Source organism: Haematobia irritans, chromosome 3 (assembly GCF_050003625.1).
Source record: "Haematobia irritans isolate KBUSLIRL chromosome 3, ASM5000362v1, whole genome shotgun sequence".
Lineage (NCBI taxonomy): Eukaryota > Metazoa > Arthropoda > Insecta > Diptera > Muscidae > Haematobia > Haematobia irritans.
Window position 1 is genome coordinate 96,601,235 of NC_134399.1, and position 12,281 is coordinate 96,613,515.

Consider the following 12,281-nt stretch of genomic DNA (forward strand, 5'->3'; position numbering starts at 1 on the left):
ATATATATGGGAGCTATATCTAAATTTGATCCGATTTCTTCCAAATTCAATAGCGTTTGTCCTTGTGCCCAAAAAACTCCCTGTACCAAATTTCATCAAAATCGGTTAATAATTGCGACCGGAATCCTGTGAACAACAAATACATGGACAGACGGACGGACGGACACCAAGCGCTAGATCGATTCAGGAGGTGATTCTGAGTCGATCGGTATATATTTTATGGGGTCTAAAATCAATATTTCTGGTAGGCACATTTTTTGGCCGATCAAACTTATTATACCCTGACCACTATGTAGTTTAGGGTATAAAAATCGGATCAGATGTAGATATAGCTTACATACATATGTATCACCCGATATTGTCTTTAAATTTGAAACATAATACGGAGAAATATAGGGAAACAATTTCTTTAGATTTCCTTGAGTCAACAGGATATGAGCCCAACATCTTTTATTATCAGATAAAGACAACTTTAAAATCTTTGGCTTTTACTCCCCTGTACCTACTGCAGGATTTCATATCACATAAATGTATCTACCTATTGCCGTTTAAAGACCAGTTCATTGTCCTCTTCACTGGCTTGGCCAGTTCTTATGTAACTTTCGTTTGGTTGCATTTCAATTGAATTGAAGTTGAATTTTCAACTCGTACTCGATGGGGAAGATGAATCTTGAAGTCTTCTGTTGCTGTGTTTGTGACAACTTCCAAAAGAACATTCATCACTCACAAACAGAAAGAGAGGACAAGTCAAATGTGCGTGCTGGGACTTAAGGAAGGGAAAATATAACGACACAAGGAGAAGAAGGAGATATTTAGAAAAGATTTGCATGTAAAACAATTGCAAGGAATTCGCTCAAGGGATGCATTCATTCTCTGGGAATAGAAGTCATCAAAGGCAGACAGTCGTAATGGTACAATTACCCCAGTTTGGGACCCTAGTTATTGTTTGCAGGCTAGTGAAAGTTGAACTCTATGTTACAATAAGATTGTCTTCCATATAATAATTGTGTATTTGTTAAATATAAGATACGATTTTTGAAATATAAATCAAATGAATTAAAAATTTGTTAAGTGTTGCATGGCATAAATTTCTTAGACCTTACCTTTTTTAGTGTAAAATACCAGTGCAAGACGAAGTTCTAAAATGATAATAAAAGGAAATATAAATTAGTTCAAAATATATAAATATTTTTTAAGTCACATGTAATGTTATATTAAAATTAAAAAGTTCACAGAAAAAAATAAATAATACAATTTTTGATTGAAATGAATATAAATATTCAAGTAAAAAGAATCTTCTATACCCTATACCACCGTGGTGCAATGGTTAGCATGCCCGCCTTGCATATACCATGACTTGCGTACAATGTTCTATTAAAAATTCTCATCCACAATCAAATTAACTGGATTATGGTAACTGTTATACGGTGACCACAGTTGGTAGAATTCTACCAAAAATGGTGGATTTTTTGAATGTTTGGTAGATTGGTAGAATTTTTGATATTTTGGTAAATTTTGCAAAATATTCATCTCCACCTAAGTTGTCTATACAAAATGAAATTTTGACAAATTTTTCTATAGAAATAAAATTTTCACAACGTTTTCGATAGAGATAAAATTGTCGATAGAAATAAAATTTTGACATAAATTTTAGGATGCGAAATTTACAAAATATTAAACACAAATTTCTTTAATATAATGAAATTTTAATTAAAATAAATTGTATAATCTTTGCTTCAAAAAAATTTTTTTTCATTAAATTTAGGACACAAATTTTGTAAATTTGCGTCTCTCCATTAAAGTCCCACATCTTTGAGCTAAGGTAAATTTTTCTAAAAATAAAGAAACACATTTTTGATTTAAAGAAATTATCCTTAAACTAACTGAAGTATTAAAACTTTAGATTTAAGATAAAAACGCTTCAAAAATAGACTAAGACATCTTTGGTTTGAAGTTTTTTTGGAATTAAGAAAATATTTTTTACTTTGAAGTATCCGTTATAATTTGGATTTTTAAAGTGACATTTGTTTGTACGTAAGTACCTGTATCCTAATTTTTTCTTTTATTGGTCCTAGATTTAACGCCAGACAGGTCGCTAAAAAATGTCTTTATTTTAAAAAAGCCGCATCTTTGGCTCGGAATCAATATCAAAATCCGTAAGAGAAGGTCAAAATCTTTGGATCCAAGTAAACTTTTTTTTTTTTTTTTTTTTTTGAATGTAAGAATAAAATTTTGACAAAAATTCCTTTAAAAATAGATAGCAATTTTTCCCGATTAAACACTCAAATAAATTGTTACTATTTGGAGTAACCATAAAATAATAAATAAACTTTTATAATAACATAACAAGTATATGCAGCAGTAAGATATTGATGAAATAACGCCTAGATTTGAAATGTTAAATCCGGAAATTTCACATTCAGTTTCAAGCAATTTTCATGATCAGTGCTCTCAAGAAGTGAAATCGGTCTATATGAAGGCCTTACCAAATTTACCGATAAAAACAAAATCCGATAATGGGTTTTGGAGGGCTAATATGCCAGTATAACAGGTTGGCTGATAAGTCCCCGGTCTAACAAAGAAAAACACATTTTTTTTTTCTGAAAATTCGTTTATTATTCAACATAGTTCCCTTCAAGAGCGATACAACGATTATAACGACCTTCCAATTTTTTGATACCATTTTGGTAGTACTCCTTCGGTTTTGTCTCAAAATAGGCCTCAGTTTCGGCGATCACCTCTTCATAGCAGCCAAATTTTTTCCCTGCGAGCATCCTTTTGCGGTCTTAGAACAAGAAAATGTCGCTGGAGCCAGATCTGGAGAATACGGTGGGTGGGGAAGCAATTCGAAGAACAATTCATGAATTTTTGCCATCGTTCGCAATGACCTGTGGCACGGTGAGTTGTCTTGGTGGAACAACAATTTTTATACCCTCCATCATAGGATGGGGGTATATTAACTTTGTCATTCCGTTTGTAACACATCGAAATATTGATCTAAGAGCTCATAAAGTATATAAATTCTGGGTCGTGGTGAAATTCTGAGTCGATCTAAGCATGTCCGTCCGTTCGTCTGTTGAAATCACGCTAACTTCCGAACGAAACAAGCTATCGATTTGAAACTTGGCACAAATAGTTGCTATTGATGTAGGTAGGATGGTATTGAAAATGGGCCATATCGGTCCACTTTTACGTATAGCCCCCATATAAAGGGACCCTCAGATTTGGTTTGTGGAGCCTGTTACAGAAGCATATTTCATCCTATCCGGCTGAAATGTGGTATATGGTGTTGGGATATGGTCTCTAACAACCATGCAAAAATTGGTCCACATCGGTCCATAATTATATATAGCCCCCATATAAAGGGACCCTCAGATTTGGCTTGTGGAGCCTCTAACAGAGGCATATTTCATCCGATCCGGCTGAAATTTGGTATATGGTGTTGGTATATGCTCTCTAGCAATCATGCAAAAATTGGTCCATAATTATATATAGCCCCCATATAAACCGATCCCCAGATTTGGCTTGCGGAGCCTCAAAGAGAAGAAAATTTCATCCGATCCGGCTGAAATTTGGTACATGACGTTGGTATATGGTCTCTAACAACCATGCAAAAATTGGCCCACATCGATCCATAATTATATATAGACCACATATAAACCGATCTCCGGATTTGGCTTGCGAAGCCTCAAAGAGGAGCAAATTGCATCCGATCCGGCTGAAATTTGGTACATGGTATTGGTATATGGTCTCCAACAACCGTGCAAAAATTGGTCCACATCGGTCCATAATTATATATGGCGCCCATATAAACCGATTCCCAGATTTGGGTTGCGGAGCCTCAAAGAGAAGCAAATTTAATCCAATCCGGTTGTAATTTGGAACATGGTGTTAGTATATGATCTTTAACAACCGTGCCAGAATTGGTCCATATCGGTCCATAATTATATATAGCCCCCATATAAAACATTCTCCAGATTTGACCTCCGGAGCCTCTTGGAGGAGCAAAATTTATCCGATCCGGTTCATATTAGGCACGTGGTCGCTAACAACCATACCAAAATTAGTCCAATCACACAAAAATTGATCCATATCGGTTCATAATCATGGTTGCCACTAGAGCCAAAAATAATCTACCAAAATTTTATTTCTATAGAAAATTTTGTCAAAATTTTATTACTATAGAAAATTTTGTCAAAATTTTATTTCTATAGAAAATTTTGTCAAAATTTTATTTCTATAGAAAATTTTGTCAAAATTTTATTTCTAGAGAAAATTTTGTTAAAATTTTATTCGGTTCATAATAAAATTTTCATCATTGTCAAAATTTTATTTCGATAGAAAATTTTGCCAAATTTTATTTCTATAGAAAATTTTGTTCAAATTTTATTCGGTTCATAATCATGGTTGCCACTCGAGCCAAAAATAATCTATCAAAATTTTATTTTTATAGAAAACATTGTCAAAATGTTATTTCTATAGAAAATTTTGTCAAAATTTTACTTCTATAAAAAATGTTGTCAAAGTTTTATTTTGTCAAAATTTTATTTCTATAGAAACTTTAAACTTAATTATATATGTATTTTATCGGCCCTTTTGTAGTTTAATATATACCACGTATGGACTATGTGGTATATATTACGTTGTTAGGAAGTTTTAAGATACCTTGCCATCGGCTTCAGTAGAAGTTTCTGCGCAATCCATGATGGAGGGTACATAAGCTTCGGCCTGGCCGAACTTACGGCCGTATATACTTGTTTCTTCTTCATATGGGGCCGTTTTGCCGCGATTTCGACCTTCAAACGCTCCAATAACGCCATATAATAGTCACTGTTGATGGTTTTTCCCTTCTCAAGATAATCGATAAAAATTATTCCATGCGCATCCCAAAAAACAGAGGCCATTACTTTGCCAGCGGACTTTTGAGTCTTTCCACGCTTCGGAGACGGTTCACCGGTCGCTGTCCACTCAGCCGACTGTCGATTGGACTCAGGAGTGTAGTGATGGAGCCATGTTTCATCTATTGTCACATATCGACGGAAACACTCGGGTGTATTACGAGTTAACAGCTACAAACCCCGCTCAGAATCATCAACACGTTGTTGTTTTTGGTCAAATGTGAGCTAGTGCGACACCCATTTTGCACAGAGCTTCCGCATATCCAAATATTGATGAATGATATGACCAACACGTTCCTTTTATATCTTTAAGGCATCTGCTATCTCGATCAACTTCATTTTACGGTCATTCAAAATCATTTTGTGGACTTTTTTGATGTTTTCGTCGGTAACCACCTCTTTCGGGCGTCCACTGCGTTCACTCATTTCACCACGCTTGAATTTTGCATACCAATCAATTATTGTTGATTTCCCTTGGGCAGAGTCCGGAAACTGATTATCAAGCTAAGTTTTTGCTTCCACCGTATTTTTCCCCTTCAGAAAACAGTATTTTATCAAAACACGAAATTCCTTTTTTTCCATTTTTTTCACAGTAACAAAAGTTGCTTCACAAAAGACGCTCTATCTCACAAACTAATTGACTTACAGACGTCAAATTTTTACACGAATCATTTGAAGGTTGGTACTATATAAAAATAATATGCATTTAATACTAGCGACGCCATCTATGTGTCAGACCGGGGACTTATCAGCCAACCTGTTACTTGCAATTTCAAGCAAATCGGATAAAAACTAAGATTTGTAGAAGCCCAAGGAGTTAAACCGGGATATCGGTCTATATATACTATTAGAGTGATCAAAACCAATCGATCGGTTTTTCGTTTTGCACCCAGAGATAATTCAATGAAATATAAACAATTCGTGCTTGTTCAATTAGGAGCGTATATTTTGTCAACAAAATCTATGACATTACTTACGTTATTATTACCCTACGGGAAATGGATCAACCACAGGACCGGTACAGGACTAGTCCCTGGTGTGCATGGACCAGTCCTAGTTCTGGTCAAGACGTATGGAAGGGGCCGGTCACTTTAACATGGGTTTGTCATTAACGGGGTAAATTTACACTTTAGGACACGTCTTGGACTCGTTCCTAAGGGCACGTCCTGGGACATTTTAGTAGTAGCACTCCATAGAGAGGTCCTCATGACCCAGAGGACAATAGAACAATTGTTTGTTCCAATAAGATTTTTATATCAATCGAGTATGGAAATCATTAAATTATGACTATTTAAAAACTGCGACAAACTGAATCACCGGTACCAGTCCTGTGATAGGTCCGTCAGTGGGAATTTGCACCAATTTCCCGTAGGGTATTATTATACCCTCCACCATAGGATGGGGGTTATATTAACTTTGTCATTCCGTTTGTAACACATCGAAATATTGCTATAAGACCCCATAAAGTATATATATTCTAGGTCGTGGTGAAATTCTGAGTCGATCTGAGCATGTCCGTCCGTCTATTGAAAGCACGCTAACTTCCGAACGAAACAAGCTATCGACCTGAAACTTGGCACAAGTAGTTGTTATTGATGTAGGTCGGATGGTATTGCAAATGGGCCATATCGGTCCACTTTAATGTATAGCTTGCGAAGCCTCTAAGAGAAGCAAATTTCATCCGATCCGGTACATGGATCGGATGAAATTTAGTATGGTGTTAGTATACCATACCACAACCATGCAAAAATTGGTTCACATCGGTCCATAATTATATATAGCCCCCATATAAACCGATCCCCCGATTTGGCTTGAAGAGCCTCTAAGAGAAACAATTTTCATCCGATCCGGCTGAAATTTGGTACATCGTGTTAGTATATGGTCTCTAACAGCAATGCAAAAATTGGTCCATATCGGTCAATAATTATATATAGCCCCCATATGAACCTATCACCAGATTTGACCTCCGGAGCCTCTTGGAAGACCAAAATTCATCTGATTCAGTTGAAATTTGGTACGTGATGTTAATATATGGCCTCAAACACCCATGCAAAAATTGGTCCATATCGGTCCATAATTATATATAGGCCCCATATAAACCGATCCCCAGATTTGACCTCCGGAGCACCTTGGAAGAGCAAAATTCTTCACATTCGGTTGAAATTTGGTACGTGATGTTAGTATAGGGTATCCAACAACCATGCAGGAATTGGTTCCTATCAGTCCATAATTATATATAGCTCCCATAAAAACCCATCCCCAGATTTGACCTCCGGTGTCTTTTCGAAAAGCAAAATTCATCCGATCTGGTTGAAATTTGGTACGTGGTGGTAGTATATGATATTTAACAACCATGTGAGTTGAAATTTGTGGATGACAGTCTTTCGTAGAAGTTTCTACGCAATCCATGGTGGAGGGTACATAAGATTCGGTCTGGCCGAACTTACGGCCGTATATACTTGTTATACTTAAGAGCTCATTTCTACAGAAAATTACCCCATTCTGTAGAAAATTAGCTATTTTTGTGAACATTTTGAAAAACAACAAAATGATTCTTTGAAAGCCAAATGCAGTATATACAATAAAATTTATAGTTTTCGAGGCTCTCCAACATCGTCTTTAATATAACATTTAAGAAATATTCACAAGAAGAATATGAAATAAAAAATTCAACATTTTAATGTTTGTCTACTGTATTGTTACCGCAATTACAGCCAAGAAATTTAATTTTTACATTAAAACATTGGAGTATTTTTTCCTTCATTTATAATATTAAATAAAGCATGTTTTGCTACCTTTGGGAAAACCGGTTGTGCCGGTTATTTATTTTTTAAAACACCGCCCACCGGTTATAAAAAATGGACCTGTTGTTGAGAATCGAGAAAAACCGACTTTCAAACAAAGCGGGTTTTTTGATCACTCTATATACCATAACAAAAAAACATGCACCGATACCCTCCATGCTCAGCAAACCTAATTGTGGTCCTCAAATACTTCTAGATTACAAATTTTAGGCAAATTGGATAAAAATTCTAGATTCTAGAAGCCTCAGAAGTAAAATCGGGAGATTGGTCTTTATGGGGGCTATACCAAACCATGGACCGATTGCGTGTATATATTTCATGGGGTATGAGGGAAACATGTCGATATGTTACACACGGAATGGCAAAGTTAGTAGTAGTCCATTACTACCTCCAGAATATGAACAACTGAATTTTTATGCCGGACCACACTCAATCTGAATTTATAAAAAAAAACTGCTAGAGCATGCTCAAAAAATTGTCAAAGTCATATTGAAGGCAGCATGAGAATCTGCCCATAAAAACTGTAGGCTTTTCTTAATTTCCATTTTTTTTATCCACAAATTCCTGGAAAAACATTTGAATTTCCTTTACCATTAATGCATCAATTAAAGTCTCATACATAAACAAACATGCTAGTGTGGCACTTTAATCCTCTTAACTACTTCCGAGGCTATAAATTCTTCTAACTTTGGTAAAGCCAAGTTAAGAGTGCTTATGCAATTCCATATCAAATCTGTCTGTGTTGATTCCAACCATATGAGTGTCTAATCCTACATTACGCATATTTCAGATATTAGATTGTCAATGTGACCATCACTATAGTTAGCAAATAACTATAAACGTTAGAAAAAAAGTGCGAAAACATTTTTATTAAACAACCACAGAAAGGGAACCGAGTTTTCCATGCAGTATTGCTTAAACCACTTCCCACATGTAAGAGGTAGTAACATAAGATGGATGCATGTTTAAAAGTTAATTAAAATTTTATGTATTTAATTCTAAAAACTACACACTAATAAATGACTGTAAATGATTATCGCGAAATGAAGCCTTTAAAAATTTTATTATACTCTCACCATAGGATGGGGGTATATTAACTTTGTCATTTCGTTTGTAACACATCGAAATATTGCTCTAAGACGCCCATGGGTCGTGGCGAAATTCTGAGTAGATCTAAGCATGTCCGTCCGTCCGCCCGTCTGTTGAATTCACGTTAACTTCCGAACGAAACAAGCTATCGACTTGAAACTTGGCACAAGTTGTTGTTATTGATGTAGGTCGGATGGTGTTGCAAATGGGCCATATCGGTCGACTTTTACGTATAGCCCCCCATATAAACGGACCCTCAGATTTGGCTTGCGGAGCCTATAAGAGAAGCATATTTCAATCTGAAATTTGGTGGGTGGTGTTAGTATATGGTCTGTAACAACCATGCAGAAATTGGTCAATATCGGTCTATAATTATATATAGCCCCCATATAAACCGATCCCCAGATTTGAGCTCTGGATCCTTTTGGAAGAGCAAAATTCATCCGATTCAATTGAAATTTGGTACGTGGTGTTAGTATATGGTATCTCAGAACCGTGCAAAAATGGGTCTACACCGGTCCATAATTCTATATAGCCCCCATATAAACCGATCCCCAGATTTGACCTCCGGAGCCTCTTGGAAGAGCAAAATTCATCTGATTCGGTTGAAATTTGGTACGTGGTGTTAGTATATGGTATCTAACAACCGAGCAAAAATGGGTCTACATCGGTCCATAATTATATATGGCCCCCATATAAACCGATCCCCAGATTTGAGCTCCGGAGCCTCTTGAAAGAGTAAAATTCCCCCAATTCAGTTGCAATTTGGTACATGGTGTTAGTATATGGTATCTAAGAACCGTGCAAAAATGGGTCTACACCGGTCCATAATTCTATATAGCCGCCATATAAACCGATCCCCAGATTTGACCTCCGGAGCCTCTTGGAAGAGCAAAATTCATCTGATTCGGTTGAAATTTGGTACGTGGTGTTAGTATATGGTATCTAACAACCGAGCAAAAATGGGTCTACATCGGTCCATAATTATATATAGCCTCCATATAAACCGATCCCCAGATTTGACCTACGGAGCCTCTTGGAAGAGCAAAATTCATCCGATTTGGTTGAAATTTAGTACGTCGTGTTTGTATATAGTCTCTAACAACCATGCAGGAATTGGTCCATATCGGTCCATATAGCACCCATATAAACCGATCCCCAGATTTGAGCTCTGGAGCCTTTTGGAAGAGCAAAATTCATCCGATTCAATTGAAATTTGGTACGTGGTGTTAGTATATGGTCTCTTACAACCATGCAGGAATTGGTCGATATCGGCCCATAATTATATATGGCTCCCATATAAACCGATCCCCAGATTTGAGCTCCGGAGCCTCTTGGAAGAGCAAAATTCATCTGATTCGGTTGAAATTTGGTACGTGGTGTTAGTATATGGTATCTAACAACCGAGCAAAAATGGGTCTACATCGGTCTATAATTATATATAGCCTCCATATAAACCGATCCCCAGATTTGACCTACGGAGCCTCTTGGAAGAGCAAAATTCATCCGATTCGGTTGAAATTTAGTACGTGGTGTTTGTATATAGTCTCTAACAACCATGCAGGAATTGGTCCATATCGGTCCATAATTATATATAGCACCCATATAAACCGATCCCCAGTTTTGACCTCCGATAGCTTTTGGAGATGCAAGATTCATCCGATCTGGTTGAAATTTAGGACATTGTGTTAGTATATGGACGCTAACAACCATGCCAAACTAGGTCCATATATATATCCCCCATACAAAGCGACCCCCATATTTCGATTCTGGCTCTCTAATTACCGCGCAAAAGTCCATATACGGTTCGTAATTATTTGCAGACTTACCTATATATACCTTTTTTGTCCAATATATACAAAGTATGGTCTAACTTACAATTTAGAAGACGGTGTTAGGAAGTTTTGAGATATCGCGCCGTTGACAAGTGTTACCGCAACCCAAGTAATTTGATTGTCTTTAGTAGAAGTTTCTACGCAATCCTTGGTGGAGGGTACATAGGCTTCGGCCTGGCCGAACTTACGGCCGTATATACTTGTTTTAAGATCATGTCTTCACCTTCATGTACATTAATTATAATAAGGGTGGTAGAATTGCATCCACGCAAATAACAGGTCGATTGAAAAGTCCATCGGCAATTTCATCATTTACATGATCAAAAGCTCGCGGTATATCGATTTCCGAGTACGTATAGTTCTCGATTCCGTAGGTCCGGCTATTTGTTTGTATTGAAGTCTGTATCGTTGTTCGAAAACAGCCTTCAATAATGAAGCTGTCATCCTGAAATTTAGCAAAGATTTGTTTTTGTCTGCAACTGGGGCCAGTTTGAAGATGAGCTGTTATATCGACTCAGGTTGTGATATAGCCTGCAGATACACACAAAAATTTTTTTTCTGATTCAATCACGAAATTAATTGATGCAATTAATTTTTTAATTGAAACGTCTGCAATCACAGAAATGCTAGTATCAATTAAAAAATTAATTGGAAGTCAATTAAAAAATTAATTGATCCAATTAAAAAATTAATTGATACTATTAATTTTTGTGATTGATTTATGTTTCAATTCAGAAATTTGTTGAATCAATTAAATTTTCAATTGAATATTTTGTATAGCTTAATTAAGATTTTAATTGGAAAAATGTTCATGACATTTTTTTCTGTGTAAACCGACTACCGACTTGGGTGGTCGGTGTTCTAGACACCGCATTTTATCCGATTTATCTGGAATCTATAGCCTCCATATACATCGAGGTCCCGATGGTATAGCTCCCATAAAGACCTATCTCCCAATTGTTCTTTATGGTAATCTAGTTTTTTTTTTTTCGAGTTGCTTACAATCGGAAATCTAGAGATGTGTTGGGTACGCTAATAGATATACTATATACGAAGTGTTTCGGACCAAATCTAGAGGTATATTAGGTTTCAAAATACGTGTGCTAAATGTGAAGTGTTTCGGTCCATGTTTTGGTATAGCACCCATATAAATCGATTTCCCGATATGACTTCTGGAGCTTCTAGGTACTACAATTAATTAATGCTCCATGCGGACCTATCTCCCGATGTGATTTCTTGGGCTTTTGCACCTCGTAAATTTTACCCTGGAATTGGAAATACAGATGAAATTAGTCCCATAAGGTAGCGTCGAATATTTTAAGCTTCATAACCATCAGGCAAGGCGTTGGTGTGTGGGTTATGGAACAAGGATTTGTTGCCTGCACCTTTGGGCGCTGGTCGCAATTTGGCGACGAATAATTTGGGAAACAATAGCTGACATTTTTCCTCAGGAGTTATGTTCTGTGTCAATCGAATGAAATATTTTTTCCAGTGTCTCACAGGGTTGGCCTGTCACAAACTGTGACTTTTGCGACATACATTTGCGACGGTATAATACGTATGTCGCAAAAGTCGTAAACCTACTGTAGAAACCCTAATTTTGAATAGAAGAAATCCTGAACATTTTTTAATTTAGTTTGACAGCATTCGCTGTG